Source organism: Pleurodeles waltl, chromosome 8 (genome assembly GCF_031143425.1).
Source record: "Pleurodeles waltl isolate 20211129_DDA chromosome 8, aPleWal1.hap1.20221129, whole genome shotgun sequence".
NCBI lineage: Eukaryota > Metazoa > Chordata > Amphibia > Caudata > Salamandridae > Pleurodeles > Pleurodeles waltl.
The window spans coordinates 323486091-323506235 of NC_090447.1; positions in this window are offsets into that span (position 1 = coordinate 323486091).

Sequence of the window (20145 nt, forward strand, 5' to 3'; positions counted from 1 at the left end):
TATTCGAGCAATCTCCCCTGTCACCTATCTCATCGAATTAAGGGCCAGATGTAGCAAACGATTGCGACTCGCAAACGGGCCGAATCGCAATTTGCGACAGTGCAAAATCGGAAATGGGATGCAAAAAGCCCATTTCCGACTCGCAAAAAGCGATGGGACCGTTTGCGAGTCGCATCCGGTGCGACCCCATTTTGCGACCCGCGAATTGCAAGTCGCAATTTGCGAGTCGCAACCCATATGCAATTGCAACTCGCAAATTGCGACTAGTCGCAAAAAGCCCAGTTTGCATGTCCCATTTACCACTAACTCAGAGCAGGTGGTAACCATTACCAAAGTATAAAAGGGGACCCAGAAGGCATCTGGGTTACTCAAGATGGCGGAGATATACCTGATAGCAGTGAGGAGGAGAGTCTACGCAGCCCAGCAGAGGAGGAGGAGGGGCCACAGACAGGAGAAGACATATAGAACCAGGCAGACTCTTTTTCAGCAAACTGAAGAGGAGATCTATGACAAATACCGCCTTAGCAGCGCAGCCATTCTAGAATTAATAGATTTACTGAAACCACAGCTAGAACACAAGACTCTGCGTGGCTGCGCCATCCCTACGCATGTGCAAGTACTATGCGCACTGCACCTCTTGGCCTCAGGGAGCTATCAGGGGGTCATTGCCGTGGCAGGTGGGGTATCCCAAAGTGCAGTGTCAAGGTTCCTCAGGGCATTCCTAGATGCCTTAGTCACGCACATGTCTCACTTCCTATACTTACCAAGGAATGAGGCAGAAATTAACAGCACCAAGCTGGACTTTTACCGCATTGCCCACTTTCCTCATGTCATAGGGTGTGTAGATGGGACACACATTCAAATATGCCCCCCTGCTAATCTGGAACACATTTTCTGCAACAGGAAGTGTACCCACTCACTCAACATACAGGTTGTTTGTGATGCCCATTATGTCATCACGGACATCGTAGCTAAGTTTCCTGGCAGGACCCATGACTCATACATTTTTAGGCATAGTGGGATACATCAACGCGTGGAACGTGGGGAATTTGGAGACGGTTACCTCCTAGGTAGAGCCACAGACACTTGCAGACATACACACAGGTCACTGTGCACGACAATCTGGACTTCCTAACCGTGTACTTTTGTGCCCAACAGGTGACAGTGCATATGCTCTCAGGCCTTGGATCATGACTCCGTTTTTAACACCCAGAACTGAATCAGAGAGGCAATACAACAGTGCGCATAAGAGGACCAGGAACCTGATCGAGCGCACCTTCGGACTGCTGAAGGCAAGATTCAGATGCCTCCACCGCAGTGGAGGCGCCCTCCAATACACCCCCATTACCGCTTTAAAAATTGTGGTCGCATGCGCCATTCTCCACAACATAGCCACCCGACGTGGGCTACCTCTCACCCCTGCAGACCCAGATCCTGATGATGAAGAGCAAGAACAACCACATCGCCATCATGGGGATAGGAGTCTAGCTAATCAAGGCAGACTGAGACGGGACCACATTGCAACGCAATATTTTGGACGGTACGTGTCAACTCCCACCATACTCACCTATTAACCATTTGTTAAGTGGAACAAAAATAACTGTTTTATTAATGTCATGAAGAAACTATATACAAGTTGAAATTGTCCATGGGCAGGAAAATGCCAACCAGTCATGTGGCACATTAACGCCATGTGCCACATTAATCTGTCCTGGCTGTTATCTATGATCTCCTGCCCCTCCTGCCAGCCTGGCTGGTCCCTGCTGCATCCATGGTGCTGTGCCTACCACTCCTCAGCACCCTACTGTCAGTGGCAGAGACACTGCTCACTGTTGAGCCCTCCTCCCAGGTGTATTTGTTAACTTCCTGGCTGTGATGTCATCATCATGTGCCAGGAAGTGTTTCCAGAGTGTTCTGGTATGCTTTCTGGTGTGTTCTGCTGCACCTGCAAGCAATTTTGAAGGTAATCGCAATTTGCGACACCCACTCGCTAATTGCGAGTTCGTTTTTTGCACACTCGCAAACAGCGACCTCGCAAACTGCGGAATCGCACACAGCGTTGCGAGTCCGTCTGCGAGTCGCAAAATCGGATCGCTTTTGTTTCTGACATTCCAATTTGCGACTCGCATTTTGCGAGTCGCATCAACTCGCAAAATGCGAGTCGCAATTTTTATTTTTGCTACATCTGGCCCTAAGTGTCAACCCCAAAAAAAAACAAATTTATCATGTGAATCTCCTCAAGAAATGGGAAGCAGAAGAGGAGGTGAGCGAGAGGGTAGCAGTGGGTTGTCTTGTATCTCCCATTAAGGAAGTAGAGATAGAGCTGTTTCCCTCTGGGGATCAACAAGAGGCAAATATGCCTGTTGTCAACACTTCACTGACAAAGTCAAAGAAGGATCAGTTATACGCTCTGTTAACCCAATTCCTAGGGGTTTTTTCAGACATACCTGGCAGAACGTCCCTGATCTATCATAGAATAAGAACACCAACAGGACAGACTATTCGACTACGGCCTTATCGTATTCCCGAGGCTAGGAAACATATCATTGAAGACGAAATAGAAAAGATGATACACTTAGGAGTAATTGAGCCCTCTGTCAGTCCCTGGTGCTCTCCTGTAGTTCTGGTCCCAAAACCTGACGGAACAGTTCGCTTTTGTATTGACTTCTGCCAACTCAATGCAATCTCTATGTTTGACTCTTATCCTATTCCCCGGGTGGATGATGTTCTAGAGAAGGAACAGCTAAGTATATGTCTACATTGGACCTCACTAATGGGTACTGGCAGATACCCCTTTTCCCCGAAGATAAAGAGAAAACAGCCTTCTCTACTCAATCCGGTTTGTATCAATTCACCGTGCTACCTTTTGGTCTTCACGGAGCCCCGGCAACCTTTCAGAGGTTGATGGATAGGTTGTTAAAACCCTTCCATTCGTTCTCTGCCGCCTATCTTGATGATGTCGTCATCTTTAGCAATACTTGGCTAGACCATCTGCACCATCTCCACCAAATTTTGACCACTCTCACAGAAGCAGGGTTGACGGCTAATCCTAAGAAATGCATCTTAGGGAAGACTGACATATCATATCTCGGCTATAAGATAGGCAGTGGTACATTAAAACCACAAATGACTAAGATTGAAGCAATTCAAAACGCACCAATCCCAAAAACGAAAAAAGATTTGCGTTCTTTTCTTGGGCTAGTGGGTTACTACCGTAGATTTATACCGGGTTATTCCACTGTTGCGGCCCCCCTTACTGATCTATTATCCAAAAAGCACCCCAACAAGTTGGTTCCTCTTTCTGACAGTCAAAGAAATAGTTTTGACCGGTTAAAATCCTCCCTTACCTCAGAACCGGTTTTGCAGTGCCCTGATTTCTCTAAACCTTTTAATCTGTACACGGATGCTTCTAATGTGGGCCTTGGGGCAGTGCTCGCACAACCGGACTCGGATGGTAGGGATCACCCGATTGTGTTTATCAGCCGGAAACTGCTTCCCCGGGAATGTCATTACCCCACCATTGAGAAAGAGTGTTTGGCCATTAAATGGGCAGTAGAGACCTTGCAATATTATCTCCTGGGTCGACCTTTTCTACTGTATACTGATCATGCTCCCCTTACCTGGCTTGCCTCACATAAGGATTCCAATTCTAGGATTTTGCGCTGGTTTCTTGAACTTCAGCCTTTTTCCTTCCAGGTCTGTCATGTCCCTGGAGCACAGCAGGGTCCTGCGGATTACTTGTCCAGGTTCCCTTGTCCTACTCCGGTCCTCGAGCAGGACCGTTCTTGGGATGGGGTATGTGATCGGGCAGCCCCGATCATGGCACCGGCAGCGGCAGGAGACTCTGTGTCGGGTTCACCCGACACGTCATTTCCGCGTTCCCATGTTACCATGGGAACGCTCACCACGGCACGGCCGCGTTTCCCTGTTTCTAGGGAAACGCTCGATCTCATAGAGACCGCGGGACGCCATGAAGACGCCGGACGCAGCGAGGAGAGGTGTGTGGGCAGCGAGAGGAGGACTGAAGACGGAGACACCGCAGAACAGCAGGAGACAGCGGAGCACGGAACGAGCAGCCGCAGAGAGGTCGAGAACGAGGCCACTGACGAAGGAACACCGGAGATCCGGACCAAGGAGCCAAGCCACGACCCTGGAGTGTCGTGGCTCACAAAGGTACGGTCCCTCCTAGGGACAAGGGAAAGAAATACAAAAACCCCACCGGGGAAGGGAACTGGGGAGGGGTGAGAGGGAAAAGGGGTAAAGGAAGGGCACAGTCTCTTTAAGGACTGACTATCCTAACCTCTCTGGGCGCACCGTGAGTTACTTACCTGATTCACAGACATTGTTTGGTTTGAAGACAGTACACGGGTGAATGCACGCTCTTTCTATCTCCCTACTTACCCATTCCCTATTCCCTATTTAAAGAGAAAGCCCCAGAAAACAGCTTTATACTTACCGTGGCGTTCTTCTGTTTTCTTGCCGGTACCTCCCTGGAGCCACTCCAAGTTCCCAGAACACCCTGACCTAGGAGAACAGAGGAAGAAGAACGACCGAGTTAAAGAAGAGAAATTGACCGGGTTACTCCATAAACAAACTGAACTTTATTTGAAACACCTGGGCAAAGAAAGTAATATCTATAAATAAACCCTTACTTACCCTATTATCTAATCTCCGTTCAGCCTCTCACAGTATGTTTATTTCAGGAACTAGCCCATAAAAATGTCATACAACATAGCAAAATAAATAAAATACAAATACAATACATAAAACTATTCCTAAAACAATTTCACTAAGATGCTTTCAACAAGCAAAGGTTGGTTGCCTAGACAGTATAAGAATATGTTGCAGTCTGACAGGAAAAATCACATGCAAGGTAATGCATAGGACAAATAATTCATAAAATGTATCCATAAAGGACAGAGCACATTAAAATCATTTAACATAATTCCATGCTAACATGCACTATACCGCGTGAAACCAAAAAAACAGGTTGGAACAGCAGTTAAAAGAAGAACAGTAAGGTAAACAATTAGTTCAGTGACTATAAACGAACACACAATGGTTTTCCTAATAGCCAGAATGCATACAAATAGTGTCTAAGACTAAAAACTATAGAGGGGATGCTGCCTGTCAGACAAAGTTGGTAAGCTACTTTAAAGAGTCTCACACCGACAGCAATACAAATTGCCTTGATCCGGGTCTGCCTTGGTCTTACATACACAAGGGAAAAGAATAATAAATGTTCTACATCCTCAGATGCACAGTTGTATAGTACACAAAGTGGAGATTTGGTGTCCACCTACAGCTGAACTTGTTAACCTTCAGTATGCCCAACCTGAATTTTGTAAGTAATGTATGGGCCTGAGATGGTAGGTTTGCTTCCATGTATGGTTCCAGGGTAGGTACATGTTTCATGGTTAAGAACTCATCCATCAAATCTCCTGGTTTAGCATTCTGGTGATAATGATGAATTGGTCAAGCTGTTCCAAAATGTTGCTTTAAAAACAGCCTTACTGTTGCCATTTATCAGTGAGGGGGTGCTCCAATACATATTTGTTAGATTTTGTTTCTCAAGTTGGCAGAGGTATGCACCCTGTCCAGGAAGGGACCACAATCCTAGTCAGGGTAAGTCACAACACAATCCAAAGTATCCTGTGCTCTCCCTCTGGTGGATTGACACAGAGCAGGAAGGCTTAACTTGGAAGGCAATGCATAAAATATTTGTGTAATAACTCATACAGTAACACACTGAAAACACCACAAAAAGACTCCACACCAGGTTACAAAATTAGAGAATATTTATCTGAGTTAACCAAAACAACAAAAAACATCCAGTGGAACTTTTTTAAATATTTAGGGCTAGATGTATCACTTATCTAAACAGCGATTACCTAATTGCAATTTTCTGAGAATAGCAATTAGGTAATCACTATTTGAATCTGTGAAACTCCAAGAATTTCATTTAGCGATTCCCAATGGCTCGCAAATCGACCTACCTGATTAATATTCATGAGGTAGGTCTCAATTTCCAACCCATTGTGAATGGCTACAATCACAGGGATGGTGGACTGCTGGGCTTAGCAGACTACCATGTCTATGATTGCTTTTAAATAAAGCAATCTTTTTGTTTTAATGCAGCCCGTTTTCCTTAAAGGAAAACAGGATGTGTTTAAAAAAGAAAAATTAAAAGTTTTCTTTTCATTTTTTTAAGAGAAGGCAGTGGTCCGTGTGACCACTGCCTGCTGTTAAAAAATGTTTTTGCATGTACTCACAAAGTGAAGCAGTACCTTGGGGACCCCTTACCGTTTGCGAATGGGGTACCACCTTGAAGTAGGTGGTAAAATGCGAATGTTTTGCGACCACATTTCAGTCATAAAAATATTCCTAAATACCGCTGCAATTCAGTTGAGGAAGGGATGCCCTTGATACTTCCCTTCCTGATACCGAATCGGTATGTAGTTGCAATTCCAAATTGCCATTCGATAACAAGTTATCAAATCGCAAATGGAGATTCATACATAACAAAATGCATTTTTGAAGTCACAAACTGCCCAATCGAGCCGTTTGCGACCGTAAAATTGCTTGATACATCTGGCCCTAAATGTGAAAACAGTGCTTGGAAGTCACTAGTGGTCAAAAGGATACTTGAGGTCACGAGGGATCGATGCAAATTCGAAATCCAGGATGACCGCAATAGAGGGTAGGCCAGTTACAGAACCCAGGCAGGGTCTGCTGAAACAGTACATTTGGTGGAGCAATGCAGTGACACTGAGGGCACAATGCATCAATATTTTCCATGCAGTCGGGTCACTGAGTAAATGTGATGCATCATCATCAGGCTGTGCAGAGCGTCATTGGCAAGCTGCACAGGCTGTAAATCTGCTGTTGCCAGAAAGCCGGTGTATCATCATTGGAGAGTGGTGCACTGGAGTCAATGTGTCACTTTTTGCAGAAAGCAGCTGCAGAACCCAATTATGAGGCCCAGAATTTGGAGGGGCCACCTCAGGTAAGAGTGAGGTTCATAGAGATCAGAGTCCAGCAGCACCAAAAGGGTTGTGGGTAGTCTTTGTTGTCCCTGAGACTGCAGGAGAAGAGGGGGCAAGCCAGCAAGCCCTTGGAGATCACTCTGGTGAGAAGGTAGAGCCCTTACAGCAGGGCCAGAGAACAGCAGGCAGCAGGGCAACAAGCAGAAATGCAGTCCTTACAGAAATCAGTCCAGCTGAGTTCTTTGAGCAGCACAGCAGTTCTTCTGACAGAGCTTCAGTTCCAGGTCAAGGGGTGTCTGATTTCAAGGGTCAGAGACCCAGTACATACACCCAAATGATCCTTTGAACTGTAGGAGACTTCAAAAAGTGGTTCTGAAGTGCACCAGTTTAGTTTCAGCCCAGTCATATCTGTCAGGCTGTCTGTGGGGGTTTGTCAGTCCTTTCTATTCTAGTCCATGAGCCATGTAGAGCGCATAGCTATCCAAGGACTTCCCAGAACTGTAACAATCATCATAGTTATCAACTATTTGATTACTGAAAAGCCAGGTTTTCATGGCTTTTCAAAACAAGAGCTTGTTAGACAGCTGCTGCAGATCCAGGAGAAAGTCTGGCAGCTCGAATTGAGGGGGAGTGGCTGACCCAGTGCATTCTGCAAATTTTGGGAACCTGTCTTAAATGCACAGAGGAGAATCTGAGGGACCTGCTGTGGATGTATGGGGTGACTTATGAAGGGGTTTGTGCAAAATACATAGGCCCAGATTCAAGAAAATTGACGCACAACTGCGCTAGTACAGTTGTACATCAAAAAAATTAATACCAGCTAATGACATTTTGTTGCGCCATCCGGGCACCGTATTTAGAAAATGACTTACCATAACACTAAGGAAAGGTTAGCGTAAAACAAATGTTGCTAATCTTTGTGACGCATGGTAAGAAAACACTACACTAATGCTGCAAAAGTGGCGCTACCGTGATTAGCGGCACACTTTTTGATGCTAATCATGATAGTGCCATATTGTGCAGCATAAAAAAAAAGCAAGGAAAAAAAAAACAAGGACCCAATATGGAGAATGCAGGACAGGAGAGACACCAGAGAGATCCCAATCAGTCCAGTACAAGCCAAGATGGACCAGCAAAATCAAAAATCACAGGAGAAGGAGAAAAAGAAGCAGAAGTGTTGCTTCAGTGAGGAGGAGAATGACATCTTGGTCAGAGAGGCGACGGAGCACCAGTACCACTTCTTTGTCACCTTCAAATTGCCAATGGGTAGGAAGGAGTCCATATGGAGGTCAATGGTCAAAAAAGTCAACAGTGTGGCAGAGGTGAAGAGGACTGCTATCAATTGTAAAAAGCACTGGCATGATTGCATGTCAAGAACTAAAGAAAAATTGGCCAGAAACCAAAAGGCAGCACTGCAGACTGGAGGTCGAAGTCCCACACCCCAGGAGGACCTGGATGAGCTGGAGGAGATGGGAGCAGTGGTCATCCTGGAGGAGCTGGTTACCGGAGCCACAGGACAGCACAGACTTTCAAGACCTACCACAAATGCAGGCTAAGTTGCAGTGGGGGAACATCTTGAAACTAACAAATGGCAGAAGGGGGAGGCACATAGGACACAATGAATGCATGCAAAAGGCTAGCATCGGGACAAATAATGCCAAAACACTTCTAAAGCGCTCACACCTTACCCCCTATATGCACAGACCAATATCCAACCCACACATCAATCCCTACACTGTTGCAAATGAACTACCTGCCCATGTGTAACACTCATTGGGCAACATGTACAACACTTGTTTCACAGGGTGTGCCAAAGAACTGTGAAACGCCTCCATGCACCATTGGGAATGACCACAAAAGTGATCAGACACAACATATGGGGCATGTTTGTGATCATCATCTGTGCTGCTGTACAAGTAGCTTCCATGTCACCAAGTAGCAAGGTTGCCTGAGTACTGGGAATGGTTGGTGTCATCCACAGATGGTCTCCTTCATGTATAATATCAGCTCCAAGTGGTCTCACTGTCTAACTTGGGGCACATATTTACAAGCCCTTACTGCAACATTAGCATTATATCATATGATTCCAATGTGGACTCAAGCTGCTCATTCCCCTTGTGAAATCCTTAACAAACTCACAGAGTGCATACATAGATCCACTTTGTACATTCTTGCACCACAATATGGCCCTGATTTATACTTTTTGACGCAAAACTGCGCTAATGCAGTTTTGCTCAAAATGTTTAGCACTGACTAGCACCATTATTTAACGCCACCCGGGTGTCATATTTATACTATGACATTGGGTCACGCAAAAAATAGTTTAGAGTAATTTTTTTCAACATTAACCACTGCACCTTTTCGTAAGGCAAAATGATGTTAACACGTAAACATGTTGCAAAATGGAAATGCACCACTTTTGCCTGCATTAGCGTCAAATACAGAATCTAATGGAGAAGACATTGCAAAGGAGAGGCAAAATGGAACCAGATAGCCAAGACAGACCCCAGGGAGACCCCAGTCAACTAGAAACCAGCCAGGAGGACACAGGCAAGACTGAGGGGAGGGAGCAGAAAAAGAGAAAGTGTTGTTTCAGTGCAGGAGCATGAAATATTGGTGAGAGAGGTGACGGAGCATCAAAATCAACTCTTCGTCACCTCAAAATTGCCAATTGGAAGGGGAGAGGCAATTTGGCAGCAGATAGTAGACAAGATTAACAGTGTGGTAGAGGTCAGGAGAACTGTAACAGAGTGCAAGAAACGCTGGCATGACTGCAAGCAAAGGACAAAGGAAAAAATGGCAAGGAGCAGGAAGGCAGCACTGCAAACTGGAGGTGGGAGTCCAGCACCACAAGAAGACTTGGACGAGGTGGAGGAGATGGTTGCAGCGGTCATCCCAGAGGAAATCTTCACAGGAATCGCAGGACAGGACAGCACAGACTACAAGAAAACACCACAAATGCAGGGTAAGTTGCATGGGGGAAATTAATGCCAAAACGTCAAGTGCAAGAAGAAGGAAGCACATAGGACTCACACAATGCATGTCAAAGGAGCACAGAGGGACACAATGCTCATTAAGTAAGTTGCACCATGCTGACGTAAGCTACACATGTACCTACACCTTGGTAGTGCCATGCACCATAACACATACACAACCTGGAAATATGTCGCTCACCAGGCCGCAATACCTACATGTACATATGCAGCACATGGGTTTGATGGCATGTATAATCAATGTGCCTCTAGTTGTGTCATCACAATACCCCTTGTATATAGTCATATCAACCCTACCAACACAACCAGGACTTCAGAAACTAGGTAGTCAGTCAATACCACTCCTGTGGTAACATCATAGTGATGTCTCTTGCAGTAACACCTTGCAATTGCCTTGTCTCATTGCCCAAAGACATGTTTGCTGCATCAGACAGCACACAAGTCATTGCCACTGTCCCAACAGTAACCAGACATGTGCCGGTAGCACCACTACCCGCACATTGACAACACATCGACATAAGGCAGCCACCAATTATGCAGTCAGGATGCCCCCTGGGTGCAGGGAACAATATACTGAACAGGTGCTGGGGGAATAGCAGGCTGGTCTTGTATCATTGGTAACATGCCACTACCCAGACCAACTAAACTGGTGTGAACCACTCATCTTGATGCTGAACAGAAATGTGCCACTACATAAAATATGTATGACAGATAGAAAACAGTAGGTCACAACAGTCACAGGCTGAGCCCATGACTTCTCTGACACAACCATGTGGGACACATATGAATGGGGAAATAAACACACACATACAACACATGGGGTATAACTGTGAACATAATGGTGTATAATACCACATTGACGGTTGGGGATGGTGCATGGGCAAGTCCGATGTTGGTAAGACTGCCAGTGCAGTGTTCGCTTTGCGGTTGGCAGCATGAGTCACACATTGGGGTGGCGGGTGAAAATCTGTCTGCTCATGATAGCTCTGTGGGGCACTTAGTATAAAATTGTTGATGGATCAAATAGAGTCAGTGCCAGTTTTAGGGTACATTGGGTGTGACAGGACACGCTGCACTTAGCCCTGCCAATCAGACAGTGGAAAGGGCAAAGGGCCAGGGTATGGGACCCCCTGCACTGCCCATGCCAGATGCGTGGGCTGTGCAGGGGCGTCCAGGGGAACACCACACCACATCACCACCAACCTTTGCATGGGGGTTTCACCGCCATGCAAAGGCTGGTGGAAATGCGGAAACAGACCTGGAGGGTAGGGTTGTACGTAATACTGGTCTGGTGTCACAGGACAGCTGGCACTGCCAGTCTGTAAGCTGCTGAAAACCTGCCAGGTCATTGGCCTAGGGGCATTCCCCATTGACAACAGTTGCCACTACCACCTGTGCTGTTGGGGGTGGTCAAATAGACAATGCAGTCAGGTACCCATAGGACTGACACACTTGAAATGAGGGACCAGTATGACTAGTTGCAGAATCGCCATCGAACTAGCTTCAGGCCCTGACTTAAGTTGAACTCCTGTTAACTAGCTATGTCCATATACTTACTTACCATCAGGCACTGCCACATACATAATGATGTACATAGCAGAAATCGTATACCCATACTGACATCCCTGGGGCTACCCCTCTGCCTGTGTCAAATTAGCTGCACTGCAACCATGCAGCGTCTCATGTATCACAGTGCAAGGAGGGCTGCATTAAAGGGGAAGACATAGGTGTGTAGGAAGGCAAACCCACCTTCACAGACACAGATAAAATTGAACTTTGCTAGGTCCATGAGTGCTAGGCAATTCAGCACACATACACAAACATCAACATGAGGAGCTATCAATGGTAACAAGAGCATAGTGTCCTCGAAATGCCATCCCTGAGGTGGTGCAAGGTCTCAGCACTGCATTGGTGTATGTGAAACATGTAAGACTGGGACGGGGAAAATTGCCATGTGTGGTGCTGTCGCATGAGCACAGCAACACCTATTGCAAGGTATCACCATGCAAATGGATGCATAGGGAGGGTTGACAATAACAAAATGGTGTCAAGCCACAAAAAGGATATACATGACACCTAGAAGATATGACACAGCCAATTGCGCAAACTGGGCTTCCCTTCATGTGACACACAGGTGGGGCATAGGGCTGAGAGACTGCAACCATGATGTACAGGAACAATGTTTAGGAACTAAGATGACAATGAGCTTCCAATAGTAAGTCAGTGACGTGACATATCAACTGCCACAACACAGATAGACGTATTTTACACCATCTTATTGCACAGGATGATGGCTTTCCTGCGGATCTGCCTGTCCTTGAGTACCCTGATGACCTGAATGACCATCTGACAACCATCAGCCAAGAGACCCACGAAGAAGTCATTGTATCCCTCCAGACACCACCTCCAGTCGCAAGGAGCAGTATGGATGTAGGAGCTATCCCAGAGGCCCCAACCAACACCACAATAGTACGACCTGCCAGCACCAACACAGCTGAGGACTCGAGGACACAGGGAGCAGCTTTGAGAGGACAGTGGTAGGAGTCCAGCGGAAGCTGGCCAAGGAAGTGCGGGTGGGGATGTGAACTATGACAGCAGGCCTAGAGGGTATGCGCACATGAATCGTTATGGCCATTGAACAGACAGCAGCCAAACAAGGTACACATTCCCCAATGTATGGAGCCCAGCAGTGTCTGAGGGACATAGCTGCTGCCATGAGTGAGAGGCCACAACAACTGCTCTTCCAAATTAGCAGCAGCAGGATTGAGGACAAGCTGGACTCTGTGCACTGGGAAGTGGCTTCCCTCAGGGCAGACATGACTGCCTACCACAGGGATGTTGCTGCTATCCTCAAAAATCAGCAGTTCCTCCTTGCTGCAGAGATGCCATATGCAGTTCCACAGATGGCAGCTGCCGGGAATTGGGAGTCCACATCTCCAACCACTGGCATGAGTGTGGTCCTCCCTACCTCCACACTACCACCATCAAGGGCAGAGGAGACACCACACACATCGGAGGATCAAGATGTGGAACAGATCATCTTCACCTGATAGGAGTTTCCGGTAGCACCAGCCCATGCCACATGGGCAGTGTTTTCCTTTGTCCTGTGCTTGACATCATGCCAATGTTAGCACAGTTGGAGATATGCACTCTTCACCGACACACTGTTAACCTTTCTGCTATGGACTGCAATTTCTCTCACTTTTCAATTGGTAATTCATGTTTCCCTGCACTGAACAACACTTTACCCAAGCGTGTCCCATGACATGCCCCTCAGCCCTGGACTTGTGTTGTGTCACAATTGTAGGGATTTCACTAATGGGGTCACAGACCTGGACATTGTAAATATTGCACTACGACACATGTAAATAAACACCACCTACACAACCAGTATGTCTTTGTGTATTGTAACACATCTACTACGCTTAGGAATTGTGATGTGTGTAACATGTCTTTAGTCACAGATTGTCAATACAAGAGTGCAGGAATATGGGGGCGCATATCTACAGACAGGGTTCCTACATGATGAACTACAATGCTGGTCTCATCCCCTACAAGCAATTCACTGGGTATGTCAAAGATGTTGAACACATGTATGCTTCACCCACTATATATGGCAGGAATGGCTGTGAAACAGTTCTCGGGCAATATCATCAGCTGGGAGTATCAGTAAAACACATTGGTATGAAACAGAGGTCCTTAATCTCATCTGTAATTGTCACTAGTCAGTTTAACATGGTAGATATAAAATGTAGGCTGTTGTCAGATGTCCCACAGTGCCCAACATTCCTACACAGGACCCAAACAATGACAGCTGAATTACCACACCTACCTATCCAATACAACGTTTACATAGCCACCTTGAGTGGTGGGTACACTGGATAGGAGATGCATAGACAAGTAGATGTGTTGTAGCTGCCAATGTGACAGCTCAGTTGTATACAGGTGATGAACATGTCACAAGAGCGATTTGGAGGTAGGACATAATCCTAGGCCAACACTCAATTTTCTCTGTTCACTCATGGGAAGACCCTGAGACACAAGCATATGACACATGAAGTAAGGGAGTACCCAAAGACTTTTAATAAGAATGAAACTAAACTAGTAAGAACGAAGAAAACCTATCCTAACCTAACCTATCCTAACTATAGTTAACCAACAACAGACCCTAACTACCCTATGCTAAACTTAGCTAACACATTTAACAACACACTCTAAACATTGCCCCTTCCCCCCCCCTTATGTCACGAGACACATGTAGGACAACATATGCTAAACTACACATATACTAACTATATCTAAACAAATATATATTTTTTGGGTATTTTTTTCAATTATTTTGTATTTATCTATTTTTTATTAACACATATATACCCCAACATTACCCCCACCCACAAAGTAACATGTAAAACGTGCAAAACCCACCCCCCAAACCCACTCATCCTAACTAAACTACTAACCTACTCTAACCCAACACTAACCCTCTAAAACCCACTATAAAAATTAATTTAAAACAAATGTGGAGGGAGGGGACAGAACTGGGGGTGAGAGTTACAAAGCCAATCACAGCTTTGCCCTCTTGAGGGTTTTTTTGATGAACTTCAGTCTTTTAGTATTTGCTGCCACCTCCTTCTCCAAACTATCCAACCTTTTCAGAACCAGTGTCACATCCCTCTGAAGATCTTGGATCATTTTCTGGGCTGTTGAACAGATGTGGACAGTGTTGCAGCTGGGGTTGCAGCGGTGGTGGCAGCTGTGCCGCTGCACAGCTGTGGAGTGTGGTCTCCTCTGTGTGGCCACTGCCAGTCTGGGGCCCCTTGGGTGAATGCCTGCTATTCCCCAGTGGATTTCTCTGTGTGATAGTGGCGTGCCATCTTCTGGAACCCAGATTCCACTGACAGGATGTGTCTGTAGCCGACTGCCCCCTTCTTGAATGCCCTCATTTCCTCATTGCTCATGTTGGTAGCTGTTAAATTGAGACAGGCAACCATCAGTGTCAGCATTGTGTGGAGTATGTACAGATTTTTGCCTTAAACTCTACATCTAATTGCACATGCACTCCAACTCACATTCCAGAAAAGACAATGGCCCTGATAAATGCATCGACAACACTGCCTTAGCATCATTTCATTGACACCAAAGCAACACACAACAAGATTAGGAACCAAACCAATTATGTGTGCATTGATTTTGTGCTAAATGTAATAATGCAAAGGCAGCGTGAACTACATAGATCAGGCCTAAAATTCCTCATCATCTGTGTCAATTTTCAACCCTACATCACCAGCAACTTGAATATGTTATTGGGAGTATGGGATGCAGTTGGTAACCATAAGGGGTCAGTGCTGATAGGTACACATGCAAGCTTCATCAATATGACTGTCACCTACATTGTGAGCATCACATCTACCTACAATTTTGGTGTTTCCCTCCCCCTGTGCCTAAGGGGGGATGGCCATTAAATCCATCATCTCAACTGTCCTCGTCATCCACCAAGGCATGCCCACTCATACATGGAGTCAGGGAGTGGACCATATGTTAGGAGGGCTAACAACTAGGAAGCTGGTATCCATAGGTCAATCTCATCTACATTCATGTGTCCAGGTGTAGACACCCATCAAAACCTGATTTGCCAATACAATTCCTTACACACCCATATCCATACCAGCACACATCTGGCCTTGACCAGCATGCACGCCTATTACATTCCACATAAGTCTTACGTAAGTGGAGTGCAAAATATGGAGCGCCATGCTGGGGACAATTGCCCACCCAGTCCTACATATACATTACAATACAGGGATGCACCAAATTGGGTTCAAAATGGAGCATCACTGTGTTGTGAGAATGATGGAGTGCCCCAGTGCCAATATTCTCACAGCTTTGCACTTCTTCGTCACATATAGCCCTACATGTGACACTTTGTGATGGTCATGCAGTTCAATTATTAATTTGCAATGATCATGCGTTGAGTAAACCATAACTGATGTGGCAAAGTTGTCTGATGGTATCAAATGCCCCATTTACATTGCCCTCTAAGACGGGTAAGCTCCCTTTGCTAACATGATGGCAGGGATAATGTGTGTGACTTAATGACAATGTAGCGCTATACATGCGTTGCTCTACTTTGATTAAACAATCCAGGTAAATATGGTAGGCTGGCAGTGTCTTGGCGTATCATACATGACACTATGCCGGGCACAGGTGTCACCATGGCCCATGAAATGTGTGACTTAGTGATGGTTGTGCAAGACTCACCAGACATCTGACCTTCTTTCGTATAATGGTAGGACATGTCAACTCCATGTCTAGACTGGCACAGTTACACTTAATTCTGGTTGCATGCAACCTGTCTACAAGCATTGCATGCAGCACTCCAAAACATCTGTTTCTGTCATTCAAGAATGGGGAACAGTAAATAGTATGCAAATGGGACACTTACCAACAGGGCCACCAATGGCCACACCAAGATGCTCAAGCAGATCCTGCTCCCTGGCCACCAGATCTCGCCAACAATACTTCAGCTGGTGCTCATTCCTGGTGCTCCAAAATACCCTCTTCAGATGGTGGTGCACCCTGGCCCATCTCAGCTGCCTCGCCTCGGTCAGGTAACCTTGTATTACCTGGCCCCCCATCTCCAACATCAATGGCAGGTAGTGGGCTACCAGCCACACAGAGGCATCCAACTCCTCCTCTCCCATCCTGGTCATCCTACACCTACCAGACGTATTATCACAGTACAGGTTGTACACAAGCATTTAAGTAAAAAAATAAAATGAATATAAAGGAAACTTAGGGGGTTATTCCAACTTTGGAGGAAGTGGTAATCCGTCCCAAAGGTGACGGTAAAGTGACGGATATACCACCAGCCGTATTACAAGTCCATTATATCCTATGGAACTCGTAATACGGCTGGTGGTAAATCCGTCACATTTGGGACGTATTACCACCTCCACCAAAGTTGGAATAACCCCCTTAATGCCCAATAACTAATCCCAACTAACCCAACTTAACAACTATCCCGGACAGACACCCCACAATACAAGTACAATTCTACACAAAATACACACAAATTTACAGACACTGAGACAAAGTACAGAAAAAAAGTAAAAACATAACAGGAGGGACACCACAAGATGCAAACCGCAGGAAAATCATACAGCAACTCCAGAACACAACCACACAGTCAAAAGAGGCACAGACTGTAAAGAGAAAGTGAAAGTACACCCACTGTACCATGCTTGTAAACAGGATTTCCTATTGCATCACTTCCTGTCCCCGTGCGTCACGTTTTCTGTCATGCGTTTATTTATATGACGCATGTGCTATTTACGTGGGTATTTTAGATGCATGACATACATGCGTTGTTTTTATTGACGCATTACCCTTATGCACCGAATACACTGAAAATCAGCATTGAGAAGAGTGCAAAGGTGGGATTCACACTAAGGGCCCATGTGTTATATACTTTGCATTTGCAGATGTTTTAGACGCATTTGTGTAATTAATTTTTTTACTCAATTCCTCATTGGGTGATTTTGCTCCATTGTCCATGGATGCACCCTGTATCAACATACAAATGACATGGGCTGTGCTGCAGTGAGGCATATTTTGTATGGCCACATGTGGTAGTCCATGCAACAATGTGATGAGGGTGTGAATGGTCTCTTACACCGATGTGTGTGTTACAGAGTCAACAGCATGCAAATAGATGCACGTTGTGAATATGTATGCATGTGTGACAACAGTGTATCCACATGTGTATGGCAGTCAGTACAATCCAATAGTTCTGGTTTGTGATTGTGAATTGGGTTTACTTATGTGATTTGTGTAGTTGTCTTACAGAGCATAACATTTAAGATGACATATACAGCTCATGCATTGTTGATGATGGCTGAACATTGCTACCCAGGAAATGTTATCTGACAACTGTCTCCATATGTAGATTTGGAGATGATGGTGACTTGTGTGTGGACCACACATATGTCTGACATTTGCACATACTGTGATTTACATACTCTGCCTACATTCCACCCACATTATATTTTGACCACAAATGTTTGATTAAACTTATAACATTTAGCAATGGTTGTTATTTTTATGTGGTGGACCTGCAACCCTAGCTGCATATGTTCTCATCCATACTCATGTGCATTCCACAGAAGTGTCTGTGCTAAGTGTGAGGTCATGTATATCGTGTGGGCCCCATGGCAGTGGCAAGACTGATTACCATGGATGTACTGCGCAGGCCCAACTTCTTCCATTGCTTGTCATACCTGGGCTAATCATGATGACCATTGTTACAAATGTTACAAATGATGTCCCCTCTTGTCACACATGCTCCATGCAGTCATTGCAACTCTAACACTGTGTTTTGTGATAACATTACAGTCTTTCTAATTTTATCACCCACTACCTCATGTGTGGGCCCCTTGTTTACCTCCTATTTGGACCTGTTGTAGTTGTGTGTGATGAGCTATTGATGAACAAGTTGGCAACGTGGATGGAATTCATATGTTGTGGTCCATAGATTGTAAAAACACAAAAAATGTAGTTCGGGGTTCTTCTTATGCGTCGAGGGATAGACACCATGGGCACCAATTGTGCCCTTGGTTCCTCGTGGTCCTCTGTTAGAGGAAGGGGGTCAGTGTGAGGTGGGGGAGCAGTGGAACAGGAGAAAAGGGGGGGAATTTCCTTTACGGACTAGGTGGTCTCACACACTATATAGTGTCATGCTTCATCATTTGACCACCTAGCCCCACCCAGGTAAGACAGTGCCACCTGGGCGGCCTCAACCTCACTGTTAAAAGAAGAGGAGGGAGTGCGTAAATCAATTCTAGGTCTGGAAAGATCGTGATCCAGCTAATCTAGGGAATAAAAACACCTAAACAGATACATGTGTGAAATTTAATAGTAGGGCCTGTTTGGTGTGGTTAAAAGCGTAGATTGGGACACCTCTGTGAGAGCAAGGACTCACAGGGTCACCTATCTAAAGAGTGATAGCCGACATGTTTCTGCCCTCTGTAGTGAGCCTAGGAAGGTCTAGGGGCATTCAGGGCAAAGGATCCCTAGACTCATGATAGGAATATAAGAAAACACTGTCCGGTAGGTAACAGGTCTAGAAGGTAAAGAAAACAGCCTACCTTACCAAGGGACTACCTTGAGGAGGCCTGCAGGGTATGAAACAGATAGACAATGAAGGCAACAGTGTGACACAGCACTACACAGCAAACCAACAACACACGTGACATGAAAAATGCTCATGCATAGAACAAATACACCCAATATGGGCAATAACCATGCACATGGAACATCATAGATAATACTACTATTAAGGGTAAGCAGAAAAATTCTTACCCTATCCCTAGAGGCTATTGGCCTCTGGTGTCCAGGAGGGGGAGTGTCCCCTTATTGTCAGACACTAAGGTTCAGGAGAAGAATAGATAAAGGGGGCATATAAGTGGAGACACACTTATATAGAGAGTGGGAAGGAGAAGCCTCTATTATCCAATGGAGGAGGCTGGTTGAAGGACAACAGGCTACAGAAAGTCAAAACCGAATAAGGTACTAGTAATAATGAGGGAAATCCTTATATCTATAACGCGTTAGATAAGGTGCAAAATAGTGAAAAAAGGAGGAAGGAGAACAAAAGAATCTTATCTGTGTGTCCAGGTTGTGGCTCAATCACTCACTGCATCAAAAGGGGGTGCTCGCTCTGCGCCTATACGTCCTCTCCTTGGACCGCTTGGATAGAACGGTCAAGGGGAGACGGGCTTATATTGCAGAAAACTGCCTCGATCATGGGGCCAGGTGTGGCTAATCACCACCGCAGCCCGTGGTCTCGTCGTCAGGCGGACGTGGGGGCCGGAAGCAGAGCTCCTGTGTCAGAGCCGGCGCAGCCGACTCATCAATGTAGTGCTTCCGGGGCAGCCTGAGGTAGGAGACTCTGGCTGCACACCGGAGCGTGAATGAACATCGCAGGATTCCCAGGCCGCTGGGAAATGTAGTTCCCAGCAGCCTGAAAAGTATAGAAAAAGAAAAAGAAAAAAGAAAAAGGACAAATGAGGAATGGAAGGGGGACATGCGTGGGCAGGAAGGGAAAAGGGATTTTTTTTTTGGGGGGGTGGGGGGGTTGAAGAAAGGGGGGAGGAAGAAAGGGACGGGGG